Genomic DNA, 13,130 nt, shown 5'->3' on the forward strand with positions numbered 1-13,130 from the left:
CCATTTCCAGTACTTGAGGGAGGTAAGTTGGAGCTAGCTTTGATATTCACTGCCCTGAGTCCTGCTACGTAGATCTCCTCACGAGAAGTTGAGGAGATCACGCCTTGAATGAGATGTGGGCAGGAGCCCAGAGCCCTTTCTGTTCAGTGCAGCCTGGCCAAGGACTCCGTGACCATGGCGTGGGATTGCCCCTGGCAGCATGGGCGGAGGCACGGCCCCTGCAGTTCCTGCCAGGAGCTCACTGAATCCCAATGGCTGGGGAGTACAGTGTGCTGGAATCCTGTCAGCAGGCCTGTGAGAGTCTTTTCTATGCTTCATCTTCTGAAGAAGGGAAAAACTGTCTCAATGTGCTGGGCAGTGGCAGTCTAGGGTGTCCCAGGGCAGGCTTAGGTTCTCCAGAAAGTTGCATCTCTCTTCTTCCACATCTCTTATCTCTTTGATTGCTGCCATATAATTTTGACACACCTCAGTGCCTGCAGTGGTTTGTGCAAATGGCGAACACAGGCTGGCAGAAAGCAAGGAGGGCGGGCGGCTGTCCCGCGGTGGAACTGTTTCCAGAAGTGACTCTGTAAAAATGACAGCAGGAGGTTCTTACACTTGTTCTCTCAATCACTTTCCGATAAAACTTTGCTTGGTTTACAAGTCACAAGGTGATTTTTCTAACAGCCAGTATTTCAAACTCTCACATTTGGGTTTGACAATCAAGCTGTTTTCTGTCTGAATCTTACTTCATTGCCAGTAATAAAAATTCCAGCTCACTCAGCCATGGTAGTATTGGTTTTGCAGAGCTAACAGTAGTAAAAGCTTGTTTTTGTCAGCAAAGCTATCAAGATTAAGTCTCAAAGAAATGTCACCAAGACAACGGATGTATAGGAAAGTGCTTTCTTTTGTTGGTGACTTACCTTGGACCAAACTCTACTGAAACGACTAAGGGCTTGTTTCACCGTCACCGGGCTTTGCTCATTGCCTCGGCAAAGGAAAAAAGGTCTCAGTTCAGAAGTGTTGAAGCTTATGCAACTTGCTCTGTCTTACTGACTACTGCAACAAAATTATTCCTTGTTGCAGGACACATTTCCTCTCTTTCCTTGGTTTTATTGCCAGTATTTGAATCTCGGAAATTAAATCATATGTTATCATCAAGCAGAATTTTTTTTTCTCATGGAATTTTGAAAACTCTAATTAATTGCTGGTGGGATCCATTCCTCTTCTTTGTCCTCTGTTTACTGTTCTTTCCTTACTTCACTGGTGTCTTGCAATGTCTGTTTTTATTTAATCCTTCATAGAGTTGACAACTTCATTTTGAAAGAGAAAAAAATGAAACCTTATAAGTAAATGCCAAATAGATCTGCTTAATTGTCATCTGTTTACTCTGCAGTCTGTGGGCAGAACGATCTGTCTTCCCAGCCTCCTGCTGATCGTCATTTTCTTGCTGTCACAAAGATTATCAACTTACAAATGCTCCTGTGAAGTCGGAATGTTATTTCAAAATCTTGTGCATATTAGTCCTATTAGCAAGGATCTGTTATCTTCTTTCCTCTCACCCGTAGCTTTCAGATGTGAGCAAGACAAGTATTTTATAGGACCATAAAGTCAAAATTCACAGTTTGAGGCAGTGTCTTTTGAAGATAGAGAAAAAGCGTATCAGTTGAGGAAATGTTGCCACAAAAAAGGGATGTGGTCCCCCTTTGATACTGCCTCGATGTTCTGTTCAGAGGAGCCGTGGCTAGGTTTTTCCAACTGCTGTCAGAGATGTCTCTTGGCTGTTCAGTTGCAGCACTTGCTGTGGTGCTGCAGGAGGCATGGAGTATTGAGTATGCCAGCCTAGGCAAGAGCAAAGCTTGTGCAGCCCGTCCTGTATTCTGCAAGATACATTGACAACATTGAAATCTGTGGTATCCTTATTCAGAAAGTAAAGAACTTCTGAAATGTAGCTCCCATTTTGGTGGACCTGCTGCATGGTCACTTGTAGCAGAGTCCCATGAGTATCTTATGGAAAACGAGTAGGTGGTGTCTCGGTTTGCTTTTCCTGACTGATTTGTTTTCCCTTTAACCAAATGCAAAGGGACTTTTCTAACAACTAAATCACAGAATATGCCGAGTTGGAAGGGACTCGCAAGGATCATAGAGTCCAACTCCTGGCTTCATACATGACCACCCAAAATTCAAACCCTGTGTCTGAGAGCATTGTCCAGATGCTCCTTGAACTCTGCAGGCTTGATGCCATGCCCACTGCCCTGGGAAACCTGTTTCAGTACCTGAATATAGTGCTGCTATATTTATGGTGGCTGCTGATTTATGCTGGGAACAAGATTGTGTCTTGCTACATAGATGGCTGTGCATTTTGCAGTCTCCTCAGAAATCAGTGAAGGCTCCTTTGGTGGGGCATGTTTTGTTGGCTGTCAGGTATTTGTTGTGTGGAGTGCCTGAACTCTTCAGTCTCAAACCTCATTAGAAGATAGACACCCACGTCTTGTTTTGGAGTCAGTGCACTCATTAATTAGAAATTCACGTGAGGGTTGAACTGCTCCCAGCGGGTTATTTCTACTGTTGTTTTTCTTCTGCTCTTCCTTCTTCCCAATACATTCGTTCTGCTAAGAACCTGCGTCACCTCCTGCTGGAGTTTATGTCCTACCTTCACAGACAGTGCTCGTTCCGCTTACTGCAAGAGGACCATGTCTGGCGGGCAGCCCTGCTCGCAGTGAGGAGCCCCATGCTGGGCCCGTGTTGGAGCTGCTTCCCAGCTGCCGGCCGCAGGGTCTGCCTGTCTCTCCCCATTTGGGGCAGGAAGCATCATGCGGAGATTATTTTGCCTATGAAGTTTGTACTGGGGAGGTTGTTAGTCCATGCTGTTGATTCTGAGCCCTGAGCAGATCAATAGCGAACACAGGAACATAAACAAAACCAAATTAGACACTGCCAGTTTGAGGTTTCCCCCTCTGTGGGGCCCTTGTGGTTCATGGGCTCAAGCTGTGAATCAAGGCGACTGTGTTGCCACAGTGATCTCTTAACCAATGGCAAGTGTTTAGTTCCTTGGGCTCAGCATGGCGATTTCATTAAGTTCAGCACAGGAACGTGATTTACTGCGATCTTTTTGGCACCGCTCGTTTTTCTTGTGGAGTTATCGACTCAAAGGGCTCCAGTGTCCAGGTTCTGTGGGACGTTTGGGTCTTTTTCTTTCTCTTCCTTGCACCAGATGTGTTTGTGTGCCAGGTGTAAAGTTTTGGGGTGGCTAGTGTGATTTTTCTCTTGAGAAGCTTATACAAAGCAGATTTTGCACTGAACAGTCTTCCTTTTATAGCTTCTGTCGGTTCCACGCACAGCCCCTTTCAGTTTATATTTGCCCTGTCCCTCGCAGCAAAGATTATTTCTTTCTTCTGCCTTCTTTCCCTAATCTGTTTGTTTATTCCCATATATTTCTGGCGTAGTTTAGCTAAAGCTGGGAGTTCAGTGCAACTTTGTGGCTTAGGCTGCTTTGTGCTTCTGTGCAAACTGTCCCTTCGGGACACTCAATTTACTGAGACCCTTCCTTTGGAAAGTGGACAGACGCTATTTGCAAGACTTTTGGAGCTGCAGGAGGGGACGCCTCTTACTCATCTTCCTAAGTCATTACAGAAGACTACTCCTGCTGAGGATCTGCAGGCTCCAATAAATTACCGTGGTGAAAAAAATCGTATTTTGATATGCATAGTGATGTGCATCTCTTCTGATCAAGGTCCTGGTTGTTTTGTTTTGTTTTCTTACAGAGTTAAAACATGAATATCCTATGTAGATTTTGGAGATAACATTTTCTGGGTAGAACATCAGCAGAGTGCCACTTCTGATGATCCATACTGGTGTACAAATACTCTTGGCTCTTCCTTCTGATGCAGTGCTAATCTTTCAGCTGCCACATCTGTGCTTTCAGTATTATTCAAACATAGAGAGGTTAATAAAAATGGACAACAGAGATACATCTTCAGTTTTTTACTATGCATTTTTAGGTAGCTCTAGGCATATACTGCTAATGAGTTGTGGTAGGATTTCAACTGTTCTGTCAGCTAGGGCCATTGGCAGCTGAGAGGACGAAGGCTGCCAGCCACCTACTGCTTTAGCTGCCATGGAGAGCAGTTCCTGGGCCAAATGATGGTAGGTTCGAGGTATTAGAAGACGACGAGTTTGTTAAATTAAGCTTCTGTAGTGTTTCTAGTCAGGGATGTGAATGTGGCTCTTGAGCCATTTGGGAAAAAGAAAAGGAAAGAGAAGGAATAGTTAGTAGTAAAATAAATAAAGAAATGAAGTCCAAGCAATTTGGACATGAAAAGCTGTTTTCTGGCCCTTGCAACCTGGGTAAACTTTTGTGGGTTGAGCGTTCTTGTTTGTGCACGAGGCTGATTAGCATGAGCCCTCTACCCAAGATTGTTGGGCTTTGTCAATCACATGTGGATCTAACAAAAAAATGGCATTCTGCAGCCAAATCCAGTTTCTGATGACTCAGTTGGTAGGATGTGCAGCCAAGATATGTGCCCTTCAGTGACATGAAAACCACAGTCGCTTGTGGAATATAGGGCTCTTTTCCTTTCCATTAAGCAAGTGGAGCGAAAGAGTTTGCAAATATGGCATATTTTCTACATAATAAACTTGAGTTTTAGGGCACGCCATGAAAAAAAGATCACTTTAAAGAAATGTCACTTAGAAAAATAAAGCAATTTTTTTAAGTGCATCAAGTTGGGTCAAGTTCTTAAATACACAAAGAAGAGATGCAAAGCGCCAGTGTGTTTGGTTTAGTAAGAAGCTGGCTTAGGAAAAAAGTTAACTTGTAGGAAAAAAGATTATGCAAGGCTGTGAAATCTGTTTGTTCTGTCTTAAAGTCGTTCAAACCTTGCTCTTAACATAAACCAAATTTTGTGTTGAAATTATTATACTCAGAATAAGAAATGGTAAGCTGATATTTTTTCTAACTGAGCAGAATATAATTTGATTTTATACCAGGTCTGAGATTTAAAGCAAAATGGTTTTAAAAGGATGTATATCTCCTATGTCTAAATATTTTTTCCACTATCATTTGATACTAGAAAGGTTTAAATAAAAAAATAGTCCCTGGATTATCTCCTCCTCCACGTAACCTTTAGAAAAGCAACAACATGAATGGGCTGGGAAGGAGGAGCAGCCCAAAGTGGCACAACCAGGAGAGAACGTGTTAGGAAGGGAGCTGAGCATGCCCTGGGTCTGCACGTGTTACCATGCAGGTGCTGAATTGCACGTTGGCTGCAGAGAACTCCAATTTATCCTGTAGAAGTGTGCCATTAGACTTGTGAGGACCGTCTGATGCAACGTGAAATAATTGATGCTCAGACTTTTCACTCAAAATCAGTAGATGCTTGGACAGGGATGCCAGGAGTGAGCCTACTTGGATGTGTTGTCTTCTTTAGCAGACAGACATTCAGTCATTGGTTGGAGGTGCTCTGCGCTGCAAGGGAAAAGCTCAGCAGTTGATAAAGTCGGGCTGCAGTTGTAATGAAGCTACTTTTTATATTTTTAGATTAAAAAAAAAAAGTTTTTCCTGAGAAATAGCATCTGTCTCTGCTGATAAGGAGTAGCATAATTTTAATCCATGGTAATTTTAATCCATACATCAACAATTATATTTAGAGATGGAAAAAGTTAAGTTTCTGGGAGGAGCACAAAGGTACCAAACTTTTGGCATCTCAGTAGAACCCTGAGACAGCTTGAGTCTTTTCTTTTTGTCCGTGTTAGAGGTATATTCTTGAACCCCGTGTTATTTTCCTTTAGGGGAGAAAAAAAAAGGAGGAATGCTTCTTTAAGGACTGTGAAATCAGAAACAGAAGCTCAGGCTACCTGGCTGAGTAGAACATTTCTGAAGCTTTTTTTTGTGTGTGTTTCTGTCGTTTTCCCCCATCTCCTGTTGCATGTTTTCTGTTGTATAATTGTACATATTTCTACTCAAAGCCAGACAGCTTCTTAGCAAAAATTGGACCGACTGAACGTCTTCGTTTCTTAAAACAGTCCATTCTGGCATAACTTTTTTTCTTACTTGTCTTCTGAGCTGTCAGCAAGGGAGATTTAAGAACTTTCAGCGGAGGTTTAAATGTCTGGCTTTCTGAAAACACTGCAGCTCTCCAGTTGTGTATGTAATTTAGGACTTGCTGGTGCTCCGTAACAAAATCTGAGACTATTTATTTCCCTCTTTCTAATATTAACAGAACATTTTTGAGCACGGAACTGCAACATCTTTATATACAAAGCTCTGTAATTTATAGCAGTTTGTGGAGCTCGTTAGCTACCTCACAAGTCTTGTGGAGACAACCAAATTTTTAATAGCAACGCTCTTTACAGCATCAATTTTTAAATTAACTTTGACCTTCTGAAGTTTTTAACTATGCTGTTTATTTTAGAGCCTTCAGGGCTCTCTGCTAAGACACCATTAAAATAATAATTCCGATGGCTTGGGTATCTGGATAAGGGTTCTGACTTAATAAAAAAAAGATCCTGACTTTTCAAACAAGGGATGTTACCTCATCTTTCCCATATGGACGTTTTGAAAATGAAAAATCATTTGTTAAATGGTAATTCTTCAAATTCGGGGAGCAGCAAAGCTGTGAATTTGCAAAACCAGCTGAAGTGAAATGAATCCTGGCACTCTTTGCCATTGCATTAGCTAATAGTGCCTGCATCGCTGTCCAGAACTTCGCTTTCGAAGTCTTAAATACAGGCAGTAATAAAGGAGTTACATAACGTGCTGTTAGTCAAAAGGAGCAAAGGGGAATATCCAGAAAATACTGCCTGTAGGAAATGAGTTAGTGAGTGAGCTTTATTTCCTAACCTATGATTTCTGATATTTTTTTGTGATACTGGAATATTCTGCTCTGTTATAGGACTGTGATATGGGTAATTAATTTTGTCGTCATATGCCTATATTCTTTTCAAACTAAAACAACCAAATGATGATATGCTTGCTTTTATTCATGCAGTCTTTACTCACAGTACCTACTGCTTGGCTTGTGGCTTTCAGTGAGCAAAGTCTCCTTAGTGCCACATGTCCATGGGAAGGACGCTGAGGCAATGCAAGGAGTGATGGGGCAGCAGCCAGTATCTTCCTGGTAGTGCTCTTGTGCAGCTCATCTAAGCTTTCCTGTCCTATGTAAAGATCGGGGAGAATTTGCAGTGCTGCAACCAGTAGAGTTCAACTGACATGGCTTCAAATTAACCCAGGCCAAAGCAGACGTAATTTTGTAGGAATTTATTTGATGGTGGGGTTTGTAGAGTCTCTTGCTGTAAATGTTTCCTGACACAGTAGGCTAGCAAGCCGTCTTACTTCTTTATATTGTTATTCGGTCAGGCTTCGAGCATTGACTTTAATTTGCCATTCAGGGCTCTGCCTCGGGGTAGCATGTGTTAGTGCCTGGCTGCATGTGAAATCCCCAGCCCAGAGAGTTCTGCTGCTTACAGGAGCAGTTCCATTAAAACAGACTTATTTGGCCCACCTTGAGCTCTGGAACTGTTTCTTCTGAGAATCTGTCACAGCTTGGGTCCAAGAACTTGACCATTATTTGCAGCTGGGGCCTGGGCTTGCCTGAAGAACCAATGGGAGCCTCTGTGGAAGAAAAACTTGGAGGGAGGATTTCTTCTTGATGGGTAGCTGTTTTTACTAGTTTTGTTTGTTTGTTTTAATTATGAGACTGTAAATATTTTTCTATCGTATAAATGATGTTGACTTCATATGGGAACAAGCAGTGTTTACAATGGGAGGAGAAAATTAACATTAGGTTGTTTAATCAAGGGGGAAACTGCAGCATGTTGTACGTTTCGGGAAGTAAGATGCTTGCAGAAAAGGGAGAAAATGCAAAAGAATTAAAAAAAAAAAATCACATTTCTGTTCAGCTCCACCAATGCTTGAGAATGATGTGCACATTGTAATTACAAGAGTGTGATGCTACCTGAAAACATAATTTATTACTTTTTATGGCAGTCAATAAAAACATAAAGGCCATTCTGTATGTAAATGTACAGATACAGTGACTGTGCTGTTGCAAGTATCATACTTAAAAGTAAACTGAAATGCTGGTAGACAGAAAGTTGTTTTTAAAGTTCAGTAAGTTCTGTTTTTCCATTGTTTAGAAATACCCAAAGGAAATGGCTGCATATAATGGATTAACAGTTTATACATTTCCCTGTCCACAGCTGGAAAAAAAAATAAAACAACTATTGTCGTGTGGAATCTGAGCACTCAGTATCCAGCTATAAACTGCACAGCCTTTAATTTGCAGTAATCGTCGTATCTCCTCCAAGTATTTCTAGCCTGTTCTCCTTTATGGGACTGTGGATTCCTCCTGTCAAACTGTATTGCTAACTGGTAGCAAATGGAACTGGATTTATTAAACTAACAGTTTATTAAGATGTCATTAAACTATTACAGTCAGATGCCAGATAGGGAGCAGTTAGAATTGTCTTAATATGTTTGCTGGAGCTGCAGGCTATTCTCAGCTTGGGAACTCATTTTCATACATTCTGTATTTTGAACACCATCTGCCTTTCAGCCCCCCCATCCCTTTCCCCCAGACCAAAATCTCACCAACCAAAGCACCCCGGAAGGCAGCCTACCCTTTGGCTTGTTTGCTTCTTGCCAGGAGCACAGCAAATCAGAAGACTATCTATATGGTCAAAATCGAAAGGTTATTATTATTATTATTATTATTGACTTTTAAAAAATTGAGCTTGGAGAGAGAAGAGCCTGATTAGCATTTCAGACTTCATTTGGCTCCAGCGATTTGGGCGTGCTCCCATTGCCCTAATTAGAAGCAGCCCTGGGCGCTGGCTGCCGGGAGCAGGGAGCGATGGCCCAGCTCCTGCCTTCGTTGGGGCAGAGCCCGCTGCAGCCCGCGGTGCTCGCTGGCAAAGCAAGCCTGGTGGTGCTGTCTGCTGGAGACCATGTTGGATTTATATAATGCAATAATTGTGGAGCGAATACGGCTCGTTCCCTTTTTGCTCCTTGTTTTGAATGCCTCTCTTCAGAGTGTTTGAGCGTCTTATGGAGACCTTTTGGTTGGCTGGCAAAGGCAGGACAGCATCCCTTTCTATAAATGGAATAATAATCGCACTGTGCTCTGGCCAGCAGTGACCAACATCTGGGTCCTGGTTATCGGTTATCTTCTGATCCTAAATACGTGAAACGTCTTTCTTGTCAGTTGCTCTTTGCCAGGGCCCGAGGCATAGTCAGGAGGTAGAGCTGTTGGCTGTATGCTCCTTGTTGGGAAAATAGGGAGAGATACAGCAGCACAAAGCGAGAGCAGATGCGGATGGTGTTCTGACCGCACAAATAGGCTCTTCAAGAACCAGGAATTTGCCTCTTGCTCAACAGTAGCATTCTTACCCTTGGATGTTTTGGAATAAATAGAAAATAAAGAAAATGTGTGAGCGTATTTTAGATGTTAAAAAGAAATGCATTGCTTGTCAGCAAAAGGCACAGCAGGATGGTGATAGTAGGTGAGATCATGCAGGAGGGGAGCGTACAGGTTTTGCTCTCTGCCCCAGGGCTGAGAAGGGCTTTGCCTCTGTGCCCCCATGGGAGAGGATGCTGGGGAGGACTTCTGTGTCTCTGTAAACAGGATGACGGATTCTGAGAAAGGTGTAACAGCGACTTGAGTGCAACCCATGTTTTATACTGAAAATCAATCCTCGTCTGAAGAGTCAAAGCGATAAAAGCAGTAGTTGGGTAACCCAGCCCTGATTCATGGGGGATTTGAATCCTCGTAAAAATCAACTTCTAATTAGTTTAAGAATTTGGGTTGGAAGATGATCTGATTGCACTCCCCTCTTGGAATTTGCAACTTTGTATTTTGGGGCTTCCTCTCCCAGTAGCCGGAGTTGGGTGTTTTTCAGCAGCCAAGTGGTGTTTTCCTTACCAGCTGTGTATCAGTGCAACTAAATTGCTCTCCAGCCATTGCCAGTCACATACCAGCTCTTTAAAGAAGAATGCTGATTTAGTGCAGCCTAATTTAATGGGGAAGGATGGAATACTTTTACATAGAGTCTGATTGGTAGCACTTAAAAAAGAGAAAGAAGAACGTTTGAAGGGCCTGGCTCTTCTATATATGACTGTTACCTTCTTAATCTCGAGGGAGGGAGAGGCTGGAAAAGCAGAGTTGACTTCTGCAGTTATGATAAACAGATATTTATCAAGTATATTCTGCCTACATGCTAGGCTGTGGGAGCCCTCGGCATTGCATTTCAGGTAAATAGAGCTCTTACTTAGGGCTCTATCCCACAGAATATATTTGAGGTTTTTTCAGTCTATGCAACCCTAAAAGATGCAGACTTCAGCTTGCAGGAGGCTGACCGGTGTGAGGGGAAGCTGCGGAAGTCTGAAGTCATCATTTCAAGTGCCATCAGCTCAGGTCTGGGATGGCACTCTTAGAGCCCCCGCAGCACCATCACCTCTTCCCCCTGGAAGGTGCTCACATCTCCCAGCGCTCTGAGTAGGCTGAGTTCTAAAAGGTGGAAAGGAAAACGAATACAGGAAAGTAAGCGTGGAAAAAATGGAGGCCAGAACTGATCAGAAATTCTAAAGAAAGCGTATATAGAAAGGAGGAAGAAAACTGAGCGTGTCAAACGTGTATGTATGGCTAACATGAAAAATAATGAGCCAAGGATTTGGCAGCTGCTAAAAAAAAAAAAAAAAAAAAAAAAAAGGAACATTTCTGTCCTTGCTTTGGTTGAGGAAAGACCCCAAACTCTCAGTCTTTAAGGCTGCAGAGCACATACGCTGTTTCTGAGTATTTGCCACGCATCGCTTTTTCTTCCTCTTGTGGACTGGCAGCTATGGAGATCCATTTCAAAACAGATCAAAACTTTAGGCAGTGTGGCTGCTTTCTATTTTAGCGCTAAATCTACGAAAAGCACGGGAAAAACAGTGGAAAAAATTCTTCAATTCAGAGATAACGAAGTGTTCTGTTTGAAACATGGAACCAATGTTAGAGGCTGAAGAGATGAGTTATCCGCTGAGAAAAGTTCTGTTTCAAGGAAGTTCAGCTATGCTTTGGTAGTGGTGAGAAGTCCTGAGAGGTGGCTGGACTGAAGCAGGTTTGGTGTGCTCCTGGATCTGTGTTATTACTAGAAATGCAGCAGCACTGCAGAAACCTGATAGCTGAGAGATTTAATGGGAACAATCTTTGGAAGAATTATAGCCACGAAGATATGTCATTCTCTAGAGTGTCACCAAGAACTTGTCCCAAATAAAGCCTCCTGCTCTTTATCATGCTGATCGATGCTGAGTTATTTCCATTTCAAATAAACGAGTAGCCCGAGGACAGCTTGAGAACAGGATTTTGCAAGGACTGGTCTGTGAAGTGCTTTGTCAGGTGGTGCTTTTTGTGCTTACAGATACGCATTTGTGTTGATGGGCGGCATGGCGAGGCTTTCATTTGCTCTTGATTTATGTATTCTTTCCAAATAATTCAGGATTCCATTATTACGGTTGCTGCGAAGGTAGTGCTGTTAGAATGAGAAGAAAGGTGAGATTTTGGTCAAGGAGGATTATACAGCAGTGCCTTTGGCTGAGTGATTTTCCTAACTAAGGATCAGATTGTGAGCTCCTCAGGCTAAAGACTTTCCTCGGTGTTTGTACTGTGCCTTGCAGAATGAGCTCTGGTGTGTGGTTGGAGTCCTTAGGCTCCAGCACAGCACAGCAATGAATAAAAGGTAAGTAAGGGGCAGCTGGACTGTTTGGCTGCCCTGGGAAATCTTAACTCCTCTTTTATAGACATATGTGCTGGAATTGCTTTGGCATCAGCCTCAAAATGAAGTACTCCCCTTTGCCTGAAGGAGTTCTGCTTCAGTTACTCTCAGAATGTAACCTAGGGCTGAGATCCTTCCTAGGCTGCATACAAGTCTGTGTAAAAGCTGGCTTTGGAGGTTAACAGTGTTACAGTTACTGCTTAATGTGTTGGAAATCCAAGTGTAAATTTATGAATCAGTGCAAAATGTTTTCCGTACCTTGCTGTGCTTGCTGTTATTTTTTTTCTGGTATCTCTAGTATTGACAGCACATGATTAGTTTTAATTTCATGCAATTAGAAGACATGATGAACTGAGACCCAAAGCTACTTGCCTTTGCTTTCTACCATAAATGGTAAGATGGAAAATAAGACTTGATCTTGGTTAGCCTTGAAAACAAGATAAAAAATAGATGATACAACAGTAGGAATTTAAAATGCAGTTTTTACATGACCAACCTCCAACAAATTGGAGGACACTGATGAGTTTAATGCTGCTGTAGCTGTGACTTGCTAGCAAAAGCGCCCTGACCCATGTGGGACTTGCTTTCTACCTGTGCACTCGTTTTGTATTTGAAAGCTCCTTTAGCAGTTCTCTCTCAACCATTGCTCGATCCACAGCCTGTTCAGATGAATGAATCCATTCAGTGAGTGCAGGAAGTATATTGTTAAATACTGCTCTGGAGTAACTGAGACTGGGCTGACTCTGAGCTGCCTGTCTCTTTTTGCCACAGACTCTACATACTAAAGTTAGATAGATTTGTTTGTTTGTTTTAAATCAAAATATAGCTCTGCTTTCTTCCAGTATGGGACACCTGGCTAAAACGTAAGAAAAGTAATCTTTCAGCCCTTGCTGAAGGTAGCTTTCAGCGTGTCTTTCAACAGGAGTCTTTAGGTTGAGGGAGGCAGAACATTTGTCAGGATGCTTAGGAAGTGTAGCAGCAGGATGGAGTTCAACAGGCAGTCACAAGGCAGAAGAATTTATATATGATGACTTCATTTGTTCTGAGCGTTTGGAAGTGAATCCTAAGGTCAAATCTATTTTGAGTCTGAGAAGCCTCTTCTTGTCAAGCGCCTTATTTTGCTCACGGCTGACTGCTTTTTGGTGGGTGCTGTGTGTAGTTGCGTCTCCAGCCGCTCCCGAAGGGGTGCCCAGGATCCAGCCGTGGTGACTGCCTTTCCTCATTCCTTCTGTGCTTTGCAGTTCTGCCTGGTGTCTGGTCTGCTGTCCTTCCACACAGTGCCACCACGGCAGAGGTATGGATCTGAGCTGGTGAGAAATGTCACTTCCTGGATGTTGCTGTTCTTTCTGCTTCTCCTATTTCCCACTGCAGCTGCTTTGGACAAGCAGTAAATCCATGGA

General features: G+C 42.7%; 1 protein-coding gene across 8 annotated transcripts in view; it reads left to right on the plus strand.

The window, feature by feature from the left end:
• Positions 1 to 13,130, plus strand: part of PDE8A (phosphodiesterase 8A) — a 141,503-nt gene that overhangs the window by 44,167 nt on the left and 84,206 nt on the right. Inside the window, exon 1 of one of the 8 annotated variants that reach the window (XM_046899151.1) lies at positions 1 to 13,024. This exon is cut by the window's left edge and continues 18,675 nt beyond it. The exons of the other annotated variants lie outside the window; for them this stretch is intronic. The gene's annotated coding sequence lies outside the window, so the exon portion shown is untranslated. The remainder of the gene's footprint in view (positions 13,025 to 13,130) is intronic. 8 annotated transcript variants of the gene reach the window in all.

The sequence above is a fragment of the Gallus gallus genome, chromosome 10, assembly GCF_016699485.2.
Source record: "Gallus gallus isolate bGalGal1 chromosome 10, bGalGal1.mat.broiler.GRCg7b, whole genome shotgun sequence".
NCBI lineage: Eukaryota > Metazoa > Chordata > Aves > Galliformes > Phasianidae > Gallus > Gallus gallus.